The sequence below is a fragment of the Electrona antarctica genome (genome assembly GCF_951216825.1).
Source record: "Electrona antarctica genome assembly, chromosome: 7".
Classification (NCBI taxonomy): domain Eukaryota; kingdom Metazoa; phylum Chordata; class Actinopteri; order Myctophiformes; family Myctophidae; genus Electrona; species Electrona antarctica.
In genome coordinates, this window is record NC_136812.1 from 45,482,486 (window position 1) to 45,501,940 (window position 19,455).

Consider the following 19,455-nt stretch of genomic DNA (forward strand, 5'->3'; position numbering starts at 1 on the left):
GAATGGCTGTAAAGTGGAAATGATGAATTTACATATAGTACACATAGTACATGCATACACCTTCCCTAATGATGATGGTTTCAGTATTTATTTATGGTGTATTGTCTCTATTATTAAGGTTATTGTAGCAGTCAATTTATATTGGGGGTCGGGAGGGGGCGGGGCGGGGCGGGGCGGGGCGGGGCGGGGCGGGGCAACGTCTCGGTCCCGAGACGTTGCCAAAGCATTTTCGGGGGTCCCCGGCCAAAAAGGTTGAGAACCCCTGGTATAGGCCTTCATCCTGACCAGTGTTGATGTTGACAGCCATTCTTTTTTTGGGGGGGGGGGGGGGGGGTCTTTTGAATAACATTTTATTTAGTTTTAGTCATATTTTAGTCATCTAGACATGTTAATTCTAGTTTTAGTCTAATAAAGATCATAAGATTTCCGTGGACTAAATCAGTAGTTGATTTTGTCGGGCCTTGAGGGCGTCATAATGGCTGATTACAGTACACTTGGTTGCATTCCGAAAATAGACGATCAGCTATTTTCAGATCACAAAACCACAAAACCAAACATAAAATGACTTGCCTTTTAGTTCTACTGGATCTCTTCTCCACTAGTCCCTTTTATTTGTTGACGAAATTGTCAGTATATTTAGTCTTACTTTTGGTCATCCATACCTTGTTTTTTTTCTTTTTAATAATTAGTCGACAAACATTTTTTTGACATTGTTTTAATCCACGAAATGAACACTGATACATTTATATAGCGTCTTTATCCAAAGCACTTCATGTGCCCTACATTCACCCACTGACTGCGGAGGAAACCATGCAAGGCACCAACCTGATAAACTGTAGCAGTTTTAGGCGTTCACTGTCTTGCTCAAGGACACAGTCGGTATAACACAGAGGAAGTTGGAACTGGGAAACCTTCCGCTTCGCGGCACGGCCAAGAGGATGTCACTCCTCGTAAGTTCTGGGAGTTCCGACACGAACTTCAAGCCACTTTCACAACCTGCGTGAGTATTTGTTTGTATTATGACAGTCAGTCGGTCGCATGCGGTTGACACTGCTAACATTCCTTGAAAAAGCCCAAAACTCTGAGTTGGGGTGTGAATTATTTGTGTCAGGATGTCAACTGTGCTTTGTTATTTTCTGTTTCGATGTGTGAGCAAGAGCAAGTGTCCCCAAGTCCATGCAGCCAGAAAGGATGAATGTACTTTTATTTCCTTGGGGAATAATTGGATTACTGGGCTGTTTGGATTATTCTGTGGAAGAGCTATACTGTATGTGGACCCCTGGTAAGAGCTGACCCTTTGTTCTGCACAGACAAGGAAAAACATTGGAATTCACTATTTTATTTTGGGACAATTTTCTATTCTTGCTTTCTATTCCCGAGTCTAGGTTTTTTGGTCGAAAATAAACCCTGCAGAAATGACTAACCAATCAGGAAGTAGGCAAATCAACCAATGACAAAGCAAAATATTTGAATGCAGATTGTGGAACCTAGATGTGTCACAGAGACTACATTAACTTTGGGAGCGTTTTACCCATTGCTGGCTGTCTGAATACCAAAAACAAACAAAAAAAAGGTCATTCAAATTTTGAGAAATACTGAAAAAATATTGCTTATAGCAGCTTTAACAAAAACATTTATTTATTTATTGAGGGAAGCCCATTGAGAGCATTCTCTCTTTTTCAAGAACACCTGATCACATCACAGCATACATAAAACACAATGCATATGATGGAAAAACAAACATTTGAACCACAACTTAATTCACATGTGCAAATATATGTAGTGTTACATGAAACGGGTGCAGTCACTATAGCCAGACTTCACTGCCTACTTGTGCCACTGTTTCCAATACAAGGAATTGTGCTGAGTGGTGTCAAACTGGTACTAAATGAGTGCCTAAAAAGTGCCATCTCAAGGGTTGGTCCAAGCTTGGCTAAGCCTATATAATAACCCTGCTGCTAATGATTGGTCGGAGAATCCTCACAGCTGTGTCCGTCGACACAACAACTAGAGACAGATTTTAGTTGGCTTTTATATTTGTATCTGTGAGATGGATTTGTTTTTACGTCCGGATAACCCATCAGGACCGGCTTCAGACGCGCCTCCTCAGGAGACTTGGCTCAGATCTGAACCCATGTGATTTGGCGTTAGGAACCCGTTGCGACCGCATGCCCTTGCTGACGTCCACCCCAGGCAGGGTTTGAACCTTCCGCATGAAAGTCACATGCTCTAACCAAGTGGTTCCCAAACCTTTTCATGACAAAGACCCTTAAATTGACACTCATTATAGCCTACGCACCCCTATTGAAATATATGCCAAGAACCCCCATGAGAGAAGATTTATACGGCTCTAGCAGTGATTTTCAACCATTTTCATTTCAAGGGCCCCCGCGGTTTGACCTGAAATATTAACCCCACTTTGGGAACCACTGCTCTAACCACTATACACTAGATGTTGTAATATCTATTTTGTATCTTATCAGTGAGATGTCTCCTGCGTGCTGTAGAATGGGTGAAAGACTCCACCGTGTTTGTTATATAGCTCGGCAGTGAATAGATATATAGAGAACCAAATGGACCCAGTCGTTCCTTAAACACACATAAATAATATAGCACAGTGAGTGCATTAGGGGTGTGAAACTCAACGATTGATTTGGTATACTCATGTTCATCCTGGCGTTAATCATCACTATTGTTGTGGCGTCTAAAAAAGGGGCGTCTATTCTCTCCAGGAGAGGAGAGGGGTATAGAGTGAGGGGATACTTTATTCAATTGTAACAGAAACGGTAGATATGTTTGAATGATACGGTGCAGTGTCGGACTGGGCTGGGCTGGGCTGGGCTAAAGATGCAATCGAAATCCGGCTTATGGAAGTACGAAAGTATGAACTGCTGAGTGCTGACCATTTCTTTTGGGAGATTTACTTAGTTAAACCTGCTGAGAAACTGCTTTTCATTAGATTTTGAACAGGGCTTTGCATGATGTGAACAGTTTTACTGATGTCGCTATTAGCTGTACACAGTAAACCTGTTTATCTTTGTATGCCTCCTCAAATTATATAGTTCCCTATAGCAGTGGGGTCCGGGGACCCCCAGGGGTCCTTGAGGGAGTTCCAGGGGGTCCCCTGCAGCAAAATGATAGTTATAGGAACCAAATGGGTCTGTCACTCAGATGGTGTACAAATGGAACCAAATGGTAAATGGTAATGGTAAATGTTGCATTTATATAGCGCCTTTATCCAAGGCGCTTTACAGAGATTGTGCCTTACATTCACCCATTCACACACACATTCATACACTGATGGCAGCGGAAACCATGCAAGGCACCAACCAGCACATCGGGAGCAATTAGGGGTTCAGTGTCTTGCTCAAGGACACTTCGACACTAACTCTGGGGGAGCCCGGGTTCGAACTGGCAACCTTACGGTTACCATCCAGTGGCTGGATGGTAACCTGGCTTACGGTTACCATCCAGCCACTCTAACCCTGAGCCACCGCCGCCGCCAAATGGATTTGGTTCCATTTGTACACTCTGAGTTAAATTAACTTTGATTTTACAATATGCATTGGGGTGCTGGAGATAGAAATGGGGGACCGTAGCCTAATTCAGGTCAAACCGGAGGTCCCTTGAAATTAAAATGGTTGAAAATCACTTCTAGAGCCATAAAAAAAAAAATCTTCTCTTATGGTGGTCCTTGGCATATATTTTCTAATGGGGGTCTGCAGGCTAATGAGTGTCAATGTGGGGGTCCTTGACATGAAAAGGTTTGGTAACCACTGCCCTATAGGACCCTATATGGCTGTGTTAAACTGTTAAACATCCATGCTCAACCTACAGTTGGGTGCCACCGATATTGTCCCTTATCATTTGACCCATTTAGGCCTGACCTCCAGTTTTCTGAAATAAATATTTTCACGATTTTTCAAAAATAGCAGACCTACAAGCTCGTAGCGCGCCACTCGGTGGCGCGCTATGAGCTTGTAGATCTGCTATTTTTCAATAGCTAAATTATAACATAATGTTTAAAACACCAAAAGGGGTTCCCGCCCAAAATGGGTTAACTGTCCTTTTGCGCAGATCACGCAAACCTCAGCAAAAAGAAAAGGACAATATCGATGGCCTCCAACTGTATAATTGGTCCTCACTAATGCTCATTATAAGATGACACCATGGTGGGCTTGTGGACAGTTCAGAAACACTGCCTACCAGTGACATCATCGATGTGGATTCCAAGCTAATATAAACTACAGCCTTTCTCTTCCTGGAAAGCTACTTGCATGCTGAACTATAGAAGCCACTGTTCTTGCATTTATTCCAAATAAAATAGTCCAAACCTGTCCACAGCCCTCCTCTGATGAGGAGACAAACATGCGCCTGGGTGAGGACCAAAAAGACTAAGAAGCGGTTGTAAAATGGGTGAAGTGTTCCATTAACTATATCCCTTATAGAGGGGAGTAATACTGAATAGTATGATCGTCTCCACATTGTCAGGTGTTTGTGGCGCACGGACAGGATAAAAAAAAGCAACACATCAAGGATAAGCGTGTAGACATGAAAGGAAAGTACATCAAGGCAAAACAGCCCCCTCCCCCCCCCCCCCTTTCCATCCCCCAAACCTCATTACATGCACTACATGCGTTACAGCCATGTCCATGATGAAATAGTGATTTACTGCAGACATCCGCTGCTGTCGTCCGTGTAACAACTTGGCTGTTTTTTCACACCCGCAACTAACGACTTTTATTAAGTAGACCTGCTGGCATAACACTTCTGTCATCTGTGGCGTTAGACGGAGAAAGGTATATCCGTATCAGTTTTAAGGAGCCCCGGCTGGCTTATACGCAGATCAAAGTGTTGGGGAGATTTAAAGGAAGTGCTTTATTCAGATTAGCGGCAGTCAAGTCTACAGCTCTTAATCCCATATGAATGCCACCCAGTAAATTGAGATGTGGTGTGATTTGATCTGCGGCACTTTCTTGGGGTGATTATAGACACTTCATGCACAAGATTTCTTCCAGAATGCACTGCTATTTGCACGCCCGTGTGTGTGTGTGTGTGTGTGTGTGGGTGCGCGCGCGCGTGTGTGCTTGTGTGTGAATGTTTGTTTAGCTACACTGTGCGATCTGCCTTCTCCCTTGCACACGCAGGCACACACGAACACACACGCACATTGTGTATAAGATGGAGCCATACGTACACACATTCAGAGGCCACAGTGATGTGTGCGCGCGCGCGCACACACACACACACACACACACACACACACACACACACACACACACACACACACACACACACACACACACACACACAGAGAGATTCATTACGACATTGGATTAGGAAACGCATTAATACATTGCTCGCTTCTCAGAAGGGCTTGTCAAACAAATAAACAAACTGGGGGGGGGGGGGGGGGGGAATAGACCCTGCGACCGATGCGAGTCTAAACAGAGGCCGACTGACCTTAAAGTCCTTCCTCCCCTCGCTCCACCCAGCCGCCACGGCTGAATGTGGCGAGCGCTCGTGTTCGGGTTTTCAATTTATTCGTCCGTTTCGGCCTTGTTTACCCGTTAAGAGGATGAAAATGAACTGCCAAAAAAAGCGTTCTATTCATAAGCCTGTTTCTACGTTTAACCCCCCGGGGGGCTGTTTGCATCCATCCACGGCAAGCGATGGATGTGACTCAATCAGCTGAACCCTCGGTGTCTTCATAAGCGGCTGTGAAGTGCGTTTATCCAACCCCGCTGTCGTGTTCAGGTTATAGGAAAGAAAATTACAGCTCAATTTGGGGATGGGTGCCACGCCACGCACGATATGACTGGTCATGTTGTTCCCTGTCAGAAAAGCTCTTGTACCACGGTATGATCGTGCACATACATGTAAATACAATACATTCCTGTACAGGTGTCACTGAGGCCATTTTTCTTGTAGATAAAAAATCACACCCGTGTGAAGTGAGAGGTGCAACTCCGTGTGGGGGTCCCGGGGGGGGGGGGGGGGGTACTGTACTGTACTGTACTGTACTGTACTGTACTGGCACACCCGAAATCATCATATATACAGCTAATATGTGCGTGTGTGTTTTAGGTTGCGCACAAATGGTGAAAAACAACCATGCTGTTTTCTGCTCAGACACAGCCACCCAGCCAGCCACCCACACACAGCCAAACTAGGGGGTTTTCATGATGCTGAATCCATTCCAAGCATTAGTTTTGCAAAAAAATCACTCATTGGGCTAAAAACGGCCATTGCCGTCATCACAATTGTGGGCATGGCCGTTTTTAGCCCAATGAGTGTTTTTTTTGTGCAAAACTAATGCTTGGAATGGATTCAGCGTCAAGAAACCCCCCTAGTTTGACACATCGCATGCTACATAAAGCATGATGAAATTTTGAATATTTTGCCTTCTATAGGTTGTTAATGGTATGGTCACAGATTATGCCGATTACGAAAATTGCTCAACATATGCAAGTTAGCATCCGGCAGTTTCTACATGCTGGGGACCCCTACTCAACATTTATAACATAAAACGTTGGTGTACTCAACATGTCCGGGTTCACAATGGGGCTCTATGGGCTGGCTACTAGACTACATTGGTAATTGCGGGTTGAATTTTTGGGGGCTTCTAAAGTGTAGTTTCTTATTTTGGGCTTGCCTCCTAATGTTGTTTAAAACAGTGGTCCACAAAACATGTACACGTCAAGGACCCCCAAATTAACTCACGTACTGCCAGAAAAGTCCCTTCCCTGACAACGGTCCTTTCAGTGAGGTGCCTTATTCAAGGGCCTTCATTACCCCGGGTCTTAACCGGAAGTTCATTACCCCGGGTCTTAACCGGAAGTTCATTACCTCGGGTCTTAACCGGAAGTTCATTACCCTGGGTCGTAACCGGAAGTTCATTACCCCGGGTCTTAACCGGAAGTTTCATTACCCCGGGTCTTAACCGGAAGTTTCATTACCCCGGGTCTTAACCGGAAGTTCATTACCCCGGGTCTTAATCGGAAGTTCATTACGCCGGGTCTTAACCGGAAGTTCCGGGAGGATCACCCGAAGCATGAATTTAACCGCGACCAGCGCCGCTTTTGTTATGAGCCGTGAATAAAGCTTGTTTTGATCAAAAACGAAATCTGGGAAATAATAGAAGGGTTTTAAAAATCCAGCTAACAGTGAAGTCTATGGGCGGCTGCGGCCATCTTGTTTCTGGTCCATTGCCTGTTTAGCGATAGCTATAGCAACCAGGAGCTAACCAGATTATAATGAATATGTTATAATTCAATATTTGTCTACAGTGCAGCTGTGGACGGTTCAGAAACCCATCTATCCAAGCTAATAGAAACTGTAGGCTATAGGCATTTTATTCCTGTAAAGTTAGCATGCAATAAAGAAAGCCATTGTTCTCACGTTAAAGCTGCTATAAGCAAATATGTCAACATTTTAATGACATTTTTATTTACAGTATTCTTTTTTTTGGTATTCAGACAGCCAGGTAAAACGCTCCCAAAAAATGTAGTCTCTGTGACACATCTAGGGGCCACAATCTGCATTCAAATATTTTCCTAGAAGCTTTGTCATTGGTCAATTTGCCTGTCTACTTCCTGATTGGTTAGTCATTTCGACCAGGTATTTTTCGACCAATATACAAAAAAACACAAATTCTGAAGGTGGTGATTATGTGTTGTGAAGGTGGTCTGTTCGTCTGTACAGGGACACGGGGACAGGTGGTGATTATGTGTTGTGAAGGTGGTCTGTTCGTCTGTACAGGGGACACGGGGACAGGTGGTGATTATGTGTTGTGAAGGTGGTCTGTTCGTCTGTACAGGGACACGGGGACAGGTGGTGATTATGTGTTGTGAAGGTGGTCTGTTCGTCTGTACAGGGACACCGGGACAGGTGGTGATTATGTGTTGTGAAGGTGGTCTGTTCGTCTGTACAGGGGACACGGGGACAGGTGGTGATTATGTGTTGTGAAGGTGGTCTGTTCGTCTGTACAGGGACACGGGGACAGGTGGTGATTATGTGTTGTGAAGGTGGTCTGTTCGTCTGTACAGGGACACCGGGACAGGTGGTGATTATGTGTTGTGAAGGTGGTCTGTTCGTCTGTACAGGGGACACCGGGACAGGTGGTGATTATGTGGTTGTCAGTCTACTCAAGCTCTGATCTTCCCCACTTCTTCATGGGCGACATAAGCAGACAACCCCAGCAGGGATCTATTCAAGCTGCTGAACTGCAGCTTGAATAGATCACCTATTTTCAAAACATTTTGAAACCTTTTGTAAAAAGTCGCAATCGTTGTGATAATTTTTAATATGCACAAATCTTCTCTTACAGGGGTCAGTGACACACAGTATTTTCAGATGTTGCAAGTTGGGGGTGAAAATGTTTGAGAACCACTGGGCAGATCGTGTGATCCTATACCAGTTTCATAGTTTGTAATGTACACACAGTGTACAGTGTGTACTTTAGCCAATCAAAAGTGAATAGACTTAACCATGCTGGACTGCTGACTGCATACCTGTCATAGCTATGAGTATAAAGTGCCTGACATGCCAGTCTCCAGGTTTTCTTCAGAATAGGTATTAGGACACACTTAATGCAGAAATAGTATGGTTTAGAAGTGTGCAGCACATTGGAATAAGACACTGTGGCACATTAGGAGTCCACTGGTACATTTAAGGCCATGCCACACAGACATACAGGATTTGATATTAGCGGAATAGTCCCACAGCCATTGGAGGGAGACGTGGAGAGAGAGGGACAGAGACAGAGAGAGAAATCCACGTCCAACCAGATGGAGCCGATAGAGGTGAAGCTGGCGGAGCAGGCTTACACTCTAGACAGGATATTAGAATGGACGTTTCCTTATTTCCCTCTGCCACGGGCATGGCCCTTCCCTGCTCATCTTCTCCGGGAGGATAGAGGGAGAGAGACAGCCAGAGAGAGAGAACGATAGAGAGAGAGATAAAGATGTGAGCTGGGCTGACAGGCCTCTGGAAGGTCAGGGCTTTTACATCTAAGGCTAATTTTGTATACTTGCTTACGCAGGCGTGACTGTGTGGGGGTGTGTGTTTGTCTCTTGGACGGTTTGCAGGTCACATTAAGATTCAAGGTTATATATTTGTCGCATACAGTTAATACTTGTTTTACTGTCCAGTGAAATGCTAGGTTGCATATTACTCCAGCTACTGAGCAACAGATAAGGAAAGGGGAAGGCATCACAATCATAAATGTAATATAATAATAATGATGATGATGATAATAGTAAATGTAAAAAAAATAAAGTGATGGCAGACTGAATGGCCTACATTTCCGACTGTGCTAGTTTGATATTTATGTTGGATAACATCACAATTTAATACAAGTTTTTAATGAAACAATAAAAAAAAATGGATCCGTGGTTGGGGTCCCACAGCCCGGACAGATGGATGGACGGTGGGTGGAAAAGCGGGACTAGTATACAACAGCAGCTTCGGCATAATGTCAACAGCACAGTAGCAGCTTTTTCACTGAAACATCGAACTATGATGGAGTACGACTCGGAGACGGGACGGAGCAATCAGTACACATCTAGACGGAGCAAATGGCCACGCTTCTCCGGTGTCTCTTTCATTGGTTTTGTTGTGAACCCTGAGCGCGCGCCGCTAACAGCCTCATCCGCGCCATAAACAACCCCTAGACTGGAGCTGTCCAAATACACAGCAAATGTGGATGGATGAGTTTAAATGTACAATAGCTCCAACGCACGCACGCACGCACGCACGCACGCACGCACGCACGCACGCACGCACGCACGCACGCACGCACGCACGCACGCAACACACACACATGCACTGTCATCCTTATGACCATCGATCTTGATTTGAGGCTGCGTTTGACTGTCTTCCATTTCACACACACACACACACACACACACACACACACACACACACACACACACACACACACACACACAGTCGCTAGGCCCTGAAGCGATGCTGTGGTACCTCTGGGAGGGGGGACATAGACATAGAGAGAGGGAGAGAGAGACGGAGAGAGAGAGAGAGAGAGAGAGACGTCTCAGCAGTGAGCACCCAGTGCGGTCATATACAGATTTATTATTGGTGCAGTCGGCGGGGACATTTCACAGCTGTGTTTGCCTTGGCCCCCAGCGAGAGTATTGGGTGGCAGGGGCGAGGATTGCAGATGTGATTACCCATTCACACATCCACCACCACCTCCTTGTCACACCACTCCCCCCCAGCCAAACTCAACCCAGCCCTTTACCCTTTAAAACCCACGCTTTAATACCTCCTCTGACACCATTAATCAACACCCCCTCCCCTCCCCACAAAAATAAATCCTAGCATGCATTTCCCCCCCCCGCAGGATCGTCATAATTCACGTGCGCTCGACTCAAAAGTCTACCTTATTCGAGTGGCTGTCTTTTTTCCCTCCCTAACTACGCGTCGTGACAGATCCCCAATTAGGTCGTCTCGTGGGTGAAGTCAGCGCGGCGTGACTCTGGGAACACGACCAACAGTGTTTGGGTTTTTTTTTGGGGGGGGGGGGTCAGTAGGGATATAGGGGGTACAGGGGAGGTGTTGGATGGAAAAACTGACAGCGTTTGGCATTTATTTACGACCCAGTTGGCATCGGATAGAGTGTCTTTGTGCAACACTGCTCTGCCGGGTCCATATGCTCTGAACGCACTAGTATATAGGAACCACATACAGTGCCAGCTCCGGCACACAAACGGCCTTGGCTCACATATTATAGCCTTCCCGCTGCCTGAGGGAGGGTCTGGGAAGGGCCTGGAAGTGGCCGTGTGAAAGGGAGGGAGTGTTCTGAGGCCAGTCAGGGGGCTATAGGAGAGGGACATACAGTACGTGGGCTGATATATCCTCTTAAAATGTGAGCTTTATGAAAGATTTCCCCACAGTAGGGGTTTTGTGGGGTTTCATTTTTATGGCATGTGCGCACGCACACACGTACACACACACACACACACACACACACACACACACACACACACACACACACACACACACACACACACTATACTTTAATCATTTGTTTCACAGGCTTTTTGAGACGATAGTTCCTAGCTGTTTCTGATTTTGAATATCAAAACGTTTAATGCTGGTACTAAAGCCCCCTTTTTAATATGTTAAATCCTCCATGCTTCATCCTTCCACCCCCCCCCCTCTCTCTATCTCTCTCTCTCTCTCTCTCTCTCTCTCTCTCTCTCTCTCTCTCTCTCCTTTCAAGTTCTTTCAAATGTCAATGGTAAAAAGAATAGCATGGCATATCTGTACATTCATATCCTGTGTCTTGCTCACATTACAGAAGCCCACACGGTATCACATTTTGGAGGAAGCATGCATGCACTGCACGCACTGAACAAACTAACCAGAGATATGGGTGAATGCACTAAGCATTTTGAAAATGTATTGGCCAAGCCACATACATACACGTTGCATTTTTATAGGGGGGTTGTGTGTGTGTGTGTCTGTGTGTCACTGTGTGTCTGTGCGCGAGAAAGAGAGAGGGGGGTTAGAGGACCAGGTGCAAACGCATGCCCCAGATACAAAATGTGGACGTCATCTGCGATGCAGCAGACTGCCATAATAATTCCGCTCCGTTTATACTTGACATGTTTCGTTCCATGTAGAAAACACGAGACCTCCTCTGACAATATTATGGTCACGGCCCACGGGTCTTTAAGTACAACTCCACGTTGAGTGGGCTATTATTGAAGTGATTTGGTCCTGTTAGACCTCAGGCATTCGAGCGGATGTAATGTCATGTATTTTTAAAAACACTGCAGGCAAAGATGTTCATAACTTGGGAGTATAAGAACCTTACACATTATGATAGCCAAATGTCACCAAATGTCTTCTAAAAACGCTGTTTTGTGGAGGGAAAAAAAAGCATGTTTCTGTCAGTGGTCCTCAAACGTTTTCATGTCAAGGACCCCCAAAACGATATGTATTTGGCCGCAGATATCTAAAAATATTTAGTTCTGCAGGTGCAGGGACTCCTAGAAGCATGAAGGATTTAAATGGATTCAAAATGGTTGCTTTAAATAATATATATGGTATACTGTATTCAAAGATTTGCTGCAAATTTTCATGGATTGCCAAAGTATAATTTAATGCTTTAGCTCAAATCTAAAATGACACAGATTCTATTGTGGAAACTCAATATAGAGTGCCTTCTTTTATTGACGTTACGATATTGTGACCATATTGTAACTATAATCTACTCGTATGACATTCATGAAAACTGTACTTATGTGTACTTGTATATTATATGCTTTGCTTGTACTCAAAGTAAACTTGTTGACAGCGATGTCCATGGCACCAGGTCAGCATGTATTGATGGTTAAAAGAGAAACCACGAGATGTCTTAACAGCCTCGAGTTCGGTGAGGCATCCCAAATTGGCTCAGTAAATAGGTGTTTTGGTAAACAACTTAGGTTTGGCAAAAGACTATGATTGTTACTTGATGTTCCAGAACATTCCTCTTAACTAAAAAACCAGAGGCAGTGAGTGCATTCTCCGGCAGCGGCAGCAGCCACGGCGCCGCCGCCAATTGCCGCCAACAGCCGTGGCAGTGTTTCCTATGCCGTGGCAGTGTTTCCTCTGCCACCGGCAAAGCCTCCTAATCCGCCACAGACCGGCGGCTGCTGGCACCTGCCGCTTGCCACCGGCACATGCGGGCACCTGCCGCTTGCCAACCGGCACATATGCCGGCACCTGCCGGCACATATGCCGGCACCTGCCGGTACATGTGCTGGCACCTGCGGGTAGTGCATTCTCCCGCTGCTGCCGCTGCCGGAGAATGCACTCGCTGTCCCTCTAAAAAAACATTGCATGGATGCACCTGGGACGTATCCTCAGTGATGTATCCTGAGGTCAACGGGGTTACGAGTTGTCTCCTGTCCGGGCCCCTCCTACGTCTCACCAGGTCCACTCCTGCTCTCACCAGGCCCAGGACCTGTGCGTTGCACCAGAGTCCCAGCACCAGACACTTCATTCAGGAGAGGTGGGCTATGGTTCCGCAGACTCCACCCGAGCGAGAAGGTGGTGCTGTGGCTCCGCTTGCTGCTTGCATGGCCCTCCCAAAGGCCTCACCGAGGGTTGTTGGGCTTCCTCCTCACAGAGGACACAGGCTGGGGCGCTAACCCATACTGCTCACCCTTATAGTCCGGCAGTCGACAGGCTTCTTTTGTTTTTAAAGTGGGTGTTAATCAGGGTCAGAAGAAACCCCTATAAAAGAAATTGCCCAATAATAATTCTAATACAGCTGGTCAGCAAGTGGATTCATGAATGTATGTATATAGACAATATTTTAGGCCAATAAAAAATACTATATACCAAATTTCCCACCCGTCCTCGGCTGCCGGACTATTATGTAATCATGTGCAAAATAAGCCCCGGGAAGAGGATGAGCTGACGGCTAACGGCATCGAACCTTCCCGGGAGTATCTAACTGCTTTGGATGGCTACTCAGTTTCAATAAACGTAATCTCTTAGACCTATCTCGTCTTCGCCTCTGATATACTCTGATTTCGACAACAATTCTTTCCCGGTCTTAAGCGTCAGGAAGGACTAATGCATTGGTTGTCAAAGTGGGGTCCGGGGACCCCCAGGGGTCCTTAGTGGGGTACCAGGGGGTCCCCAGCAAAATTAGCTATAGCATCATCATTTTAACCACTTTAACCATATTTTATTCTTTGGCTATATTCAAAAAATAGATCTGTTTTTGAAAACTTTTTTTTTAACTAAAACCCTTGCTTCTGGTGGTCCCTGGCACAACATATTTTGAGATGGGGTCTGCATCTAAAGTTATGGTCAGAATGTCTTGGTACTGCTGCTTGTGCTATCTACATGGATCAAAGTTCTCAGTCGCCGCGACTGATTTCAGTCATTTAGATTCCATATAGAGATCAGCATGTCTTCTATGGAAGCATGCCATGCACTGAAAATAGGCTCACATTTCCGTTTATTCGTCATTTTAACATTAAAGGGTCTTTGAAGCGGTCAACCGAGCAGTACAGAATACATGTTCAATCTTCCACTAAATCCCAATGGTCTCAGATATTTGATAAACGCAAAGGTTAAAGCCTCAATCTGCATGTTTTCAACATGGCTATAATATTGAAATACATAATGTGTGGGGGCTCCTTTCAAGCTGTTTCACAAGTCACAGATTTTTAGTTTAGTTGTGAGATTTAATTTTGCTTAAGCCATATTGCTTAACCCATTTATCTTGATTCTTTATTTTAGTCTAGTTTGTTGAAATTGTCAACATATTTAGTTGTTTATATTTAGTTTTTATTCCGTTTTCGTCAGTGAAAGAAGGCAGTCGACGAACATTTTTCGCCATAGTTTTAGTCGACAAACTTAACACTGGTTTGAACTTCCATTAAACTACTGCACTCTTACAGTATAATAATCATGATCTCACATTGTTTAGAATGCATGTACAGTATAAACTCCCCCGCAGCGGTCGTATACAGTCTCTTGTTATGTATTGCTTGTTTGGACACCGCGGCCTCCATTCGCACACTGTAGTCTTGGCTTATATCCGACAGATCGTATATATCCGACAGATCGTAATCCCCCCACTATAGTATACCCCCCCCGGCTCTCTTTATCCTGCGTTGCTTTAACGTCAGAGTTACACTTTTGTCACGATTTAAAAAAAATAGCAGACCTACAAAGCTCGTAGCGCGCCACTCGGTGGCGCGCTACGAGCTTGTAGATCTGCTATTTTTCAATAGCTAAATTATAACAATGTTTAAAACACCAAAAGGGGTTCCCGCCCAAAATGGGTTAAGTACAACTCAAACCCTAAGTCAAACCCTTTTGTGAGATACGGCCCGAGCTGGCGTAGAGTACGGGAGCTGAAAAAATGCGCCCCCCCCCCCCCCCCCCCTTTGCAAACTGTATACCGCTGATTTGATTTGTGCTCTTTAAGTGCAACACACATCTGGTTGGTTTCCCCACTGTGGGTGGGGTGGGATGGGGTGGGGAGGGTGGATGGGGGGGCATCGTAGCATCGTCCTTTCAGGGCTATTTTTTTTTTAAGGGGTAAGATGAAAGAGAGACAGAGAGGGAAGGAAGGAGAGAGACAGTAACCACACACGAGAGAGAGCGAAATCTGAGAAATACATTTGAGAAAGAGAAATTTCACGATGAAAGAGAGACAGAACCAGGAAAGGGGGTAGGGGGGGGGGGTCAACCCCCGCACCTGCTCCGAACGAATCTGGGGCCCCGGATTCGTGTAATTTCCCGGATTCGTTCTCTGCTTCTCTCTCTCTCTCTGTCTCTGTCTCTCTCTCTCTCCCGCAGATCGCGACATATGTTTCAGGATGTCGCGCGCCCCGTTACGGTTCACATGTTTTATTCACGCTCGGCTGCTCGTTAACTATGTAAATGATGTGTCAGTTCACATGCGCGGACACAGCGGAGCACATATGGATGCACTTTTTACATGCTAATGAGGTCACGTCAGAATGTGCGGGGGCTGATAGGGCTGCAACAACAGGAACTCTTCTGCTCCAGGGGGAGGAGGGTCAATTGGCCCTAGTTTTAATTAGGGCCTCACAGGCTTGGCGAACAGTTCACTCATTTGCATTCTCAAGTTTCCTACCAAAAACACCCAAATTAAATGATGTGTAAGTGATATTTTTTTCTTAAAAAGGTTGACTCACTATTTTTTTTCTAATAGTAATCATTGAGTGTTTGTTCAGTAACAGGAGTCTCCCTGTCTCTCCAGCTCTTTAACCCATTTTGACCTGAGATCAGATTCTAAAAATGTCTTCTACATCCTGACAGTTTTCTGAAAAAGCTACAGTATGTTTCTAAGTCAGTCGTTCTTCGATTTTTCAAAAATAGCAGACCTACAAGCTTGTAGCGCGCCACTCGGTGGCGCGCTATGAGCGTGTAGATCTGCTATTTTTCAATAGCTAAAGCATAACACAACACCAAAAGGGGTTCCCGCCCAAAAACAGAATATACATTTTCAGGTACTGTAGGTCACACATTTTCAGCCGATCAGGACAGAGTACCCATTCAGCGGCTTCATTTTTATACTGTCACAGTTCCAATTGTGTCTGATCGTTTCTTTGTGTCAGCACTTGTTTACTCTGGGCGCGTTCGGAAATACCGCACCGGAGCGCACTCGCCTATAGTTTGCATTGCACAGTGCGCTCTGCGCGCTATTTTTCCGAACGCGCCCACTGTATCCTGACTGAGTTCTCTATCCTGATTGGATAAAATTGGTATCCCAGCCTGAAAGTGCATTTTCTGTCCAATAAAGAGCTGGGGAGACATGGAGACTCCTGTTAATGAGATCGGAATTGAGCTTTTACTCTTATTTTAACCAAAGAAAATCACCTGCCCCACCTTTTTAAATGCATGTTGAAAATAGGCCGATCTACAAGCTTACAACGCACATTGTAAGCTTGCAGATGTCTCCCTACTGTATATTATGACATGTCCGAATCAAGGGGCCCAGGGTCCGTCTGGAGCCCACATCAGAAGAGGTTATGGCATGGCGACATGTAAAGCTCGGAAAGCACATGCACATGCGCCCCGCAGGCTAGCTCATGCGTTATGGAATATATATGTACGCATGCATGCATGCATGCACACACACATGGCCTCGCATATGGAATGCCCATCCATAGGGCATGTTGGGGCGCGGTGGACACACAACTTGTGTATGCATGGCTACATCAGCGGGGATGCACAGGCGTGCATATAATAAGCACACGCACTACACGGATGGATTGGGGTCAGCAGTCAGATTAAAGCCGTTTGTTCTGCGGAACTGCAGGGTTCTAAAGCAGTGGTTCTCATGTGGGTCGAGACCCCCCGCACGAGTCCCCAGATGACGGATGACATTTTAACTAGCCCACTTTTAAGACATTTTTAATACCGAGGGGGGAGGGAGAGAGAGAGATAGAGAGAGATGCCATTACTGCATCAAAACTAATGGACAGATTTATATACTATAAAGCTGGTCAAACTAACAGGCTGCCGCCAAAGTGTCAAATATATATTAGAAAGAAGCATGCCTTTGCAAGGTGTTGTGAGCCGTTTTGAAGTGGTGCAACCACTTCATTAAGGAGCTTTGTGTATCTGTGCTGGCTGGCTGGGTCTGTCCGAGCACGAAAATAGCGTTTGGTTGGTTTTCACAACCAAGTGTCACTTTTGCGCAAAAAACTGTTGTTCTCCTCCTGAACAGTTAGTCTTGCTGCCATGACTGTCTCTGTGTCAAAAAGAGTCACTACTGTTTGCCACTGGCCTTGGGTTTGGGGGAGGCATATTTCCCACACCAAGCTGAGCCGAGGTTACACAGGTTAACAGTCATGCAAAGCTAATCTGACTGTCAGACACAACATAATGTCAATCAGTGCAGAGGGTGCTTGCTAGACGCTGAAGTCATTTTGATTTCGACAAGAAATTCTGTGAGACAGTCAAAAAATGCCTACACACTATGCAATTGTTGTCCGTCTCCAGTAAAAGTGTTCATCATTCCTGGCAGACGGTGAAATTGGAACAAGGAGGCGTCCCTTTGTCAGTCAGCGGCACAGAGACTCATTCAAGGTTTTCGATGGCACTGATGTAAACAAAACATCTTACTGCTTTTTCTGTTTTATCCTTAAATTCTGTTTTATCCTTTATCATTAAAGCCTGGATGGCTTTACATTTTTTTAATTTGAATGAGAGCAAAACGGAGATTATCATTTTTAAACCCAGTCTTGCTGTAAATATGTCCGAAGTGGACCTCGGCCCCCTGGCACAATACATTAAACCCACCGTAACCAACCTAGGTGTAAGAATGGACAGTGACTTTTTAATGGATAAACAGGTGAATTTAGTTTTAAAATCAGCTTTTTTCCAGCTCAGGATTTTATCTAAGGTGAAGCCTTTTTTAACTTTTTTAGATTTTGAAAGTGCAAAATGCTGCTGCATGCCTTCTAACAGGCACAAGGAGGCGTGACCACATTCCCCCCATTTTAGCTTCACTGCACTGGCTCCCTGTATGTTTTAGGATCAAGTTTAATATTTTATTGTTTGTTTTTAAATCCCTTAATGGGCTAGAACCTCCTTATATTTCAGATCTTTTAAAATTGTATGTCCCAGAAAGATCATTGAAATCAGCAAACAAGCTCCTGCTGGAGGTCCCAAAGTCCAAACTGAGACTGTGCCAGCTCAGTGGCCTTGTGTTTAGAGTGTCCGCCCTGAAACTGGGAGGTCGGGGGTTCGATCCCCGGCCGGGTCATACCAAAGCCTGTAAAAATGGCACCCAATGCCTCCCTGCTTGACACTCAGCATCAAAGGGTTGGATTGGGGGTCAAATCTACTAATCAAATGATTCCCGAGCGCGGCGCACGCTGCGGCTCACCGCTCCAAGAGATGGGTCAAATGCGGAGAACAAATTTCACTGCGGTAATGTGTGTGACAAAAATCGTATGACTTTGACTTTGACTTTGCCTTTTCTGTTGCTGCCCCTAAACTTTGGAATGAATTCCCCCTCTTTGTAAAACTGTCCCCCTCTATCCCTATTTTTAAATCCCGTCTTAAAACACTTTTATTCCCAAGCTTTTACCCCAGAGTTATTTTTTGTTTTACTGTTTGTTTTGTTTTTCTCCACCCTGTATATTTGTATCTCTATAATATGTTTTTGACGATTTTGTGCACTTTTATTTGTGTTTTTTGTTATGTTATGTAAAGCACTTTGGTCAATTCTGTTGTTTTTAAATGTGCTCTATAAATAAAGTTGGATTGGATTGGATTGGATCCTCGTAAAATATTGTGTATTGACCTGTACTATCGTAGTCAACCCGCACCAACCCACCCCACCCGCCCCTCCACCGCAGCCAACACGCACCAACCCACCCGCCCCGCCATGGGAGCCAACCTTCAAAAGTAGACAAACAAGAAGGGTGTGTGTGTGTGTGTGTGTTTGTGTGTAGGGGGGGGGGGGGGTTATGTAGGGAAAGCCAGTCTGAAAAGGCGGGTTTTGAGTGTGCTTTTGAACATTTCGAAGGTGGGGGCAGCTCTGATGTGTGCAGGGAGTGAGTTCCACAGAGAAGGGCCTGTCACCCCAAGTTCGTTTGTTGGATTTGTGGGCTTATAGGTTGGCAGTGCTTGGCCTGAGGGAGTGGGAGGGGACATGGCGGTTGATGAGTTCAAAGAGGTAGAGGGGGGCCTGGTTGTTGAGGGCTTTGTAGGTGATGGTGAGTATTTTGAAATCAATTGTGAATTTGACTGGGAGCCAGTGGAGTTCATGGAGGAATGGTGTGATGTGGTCCCTGGATCGGGTTCTGGTGAGCAGGCGGGCGGCGGAGTTCTGAACGTACTGTAGTTTTTTGGGAACCTTGGTGGTGACGACATACAGGAGGTTATTGCAGTAGTCGAGTCTGGATGTGATGAAGGCATGAATGAGTGTCTCAGCGG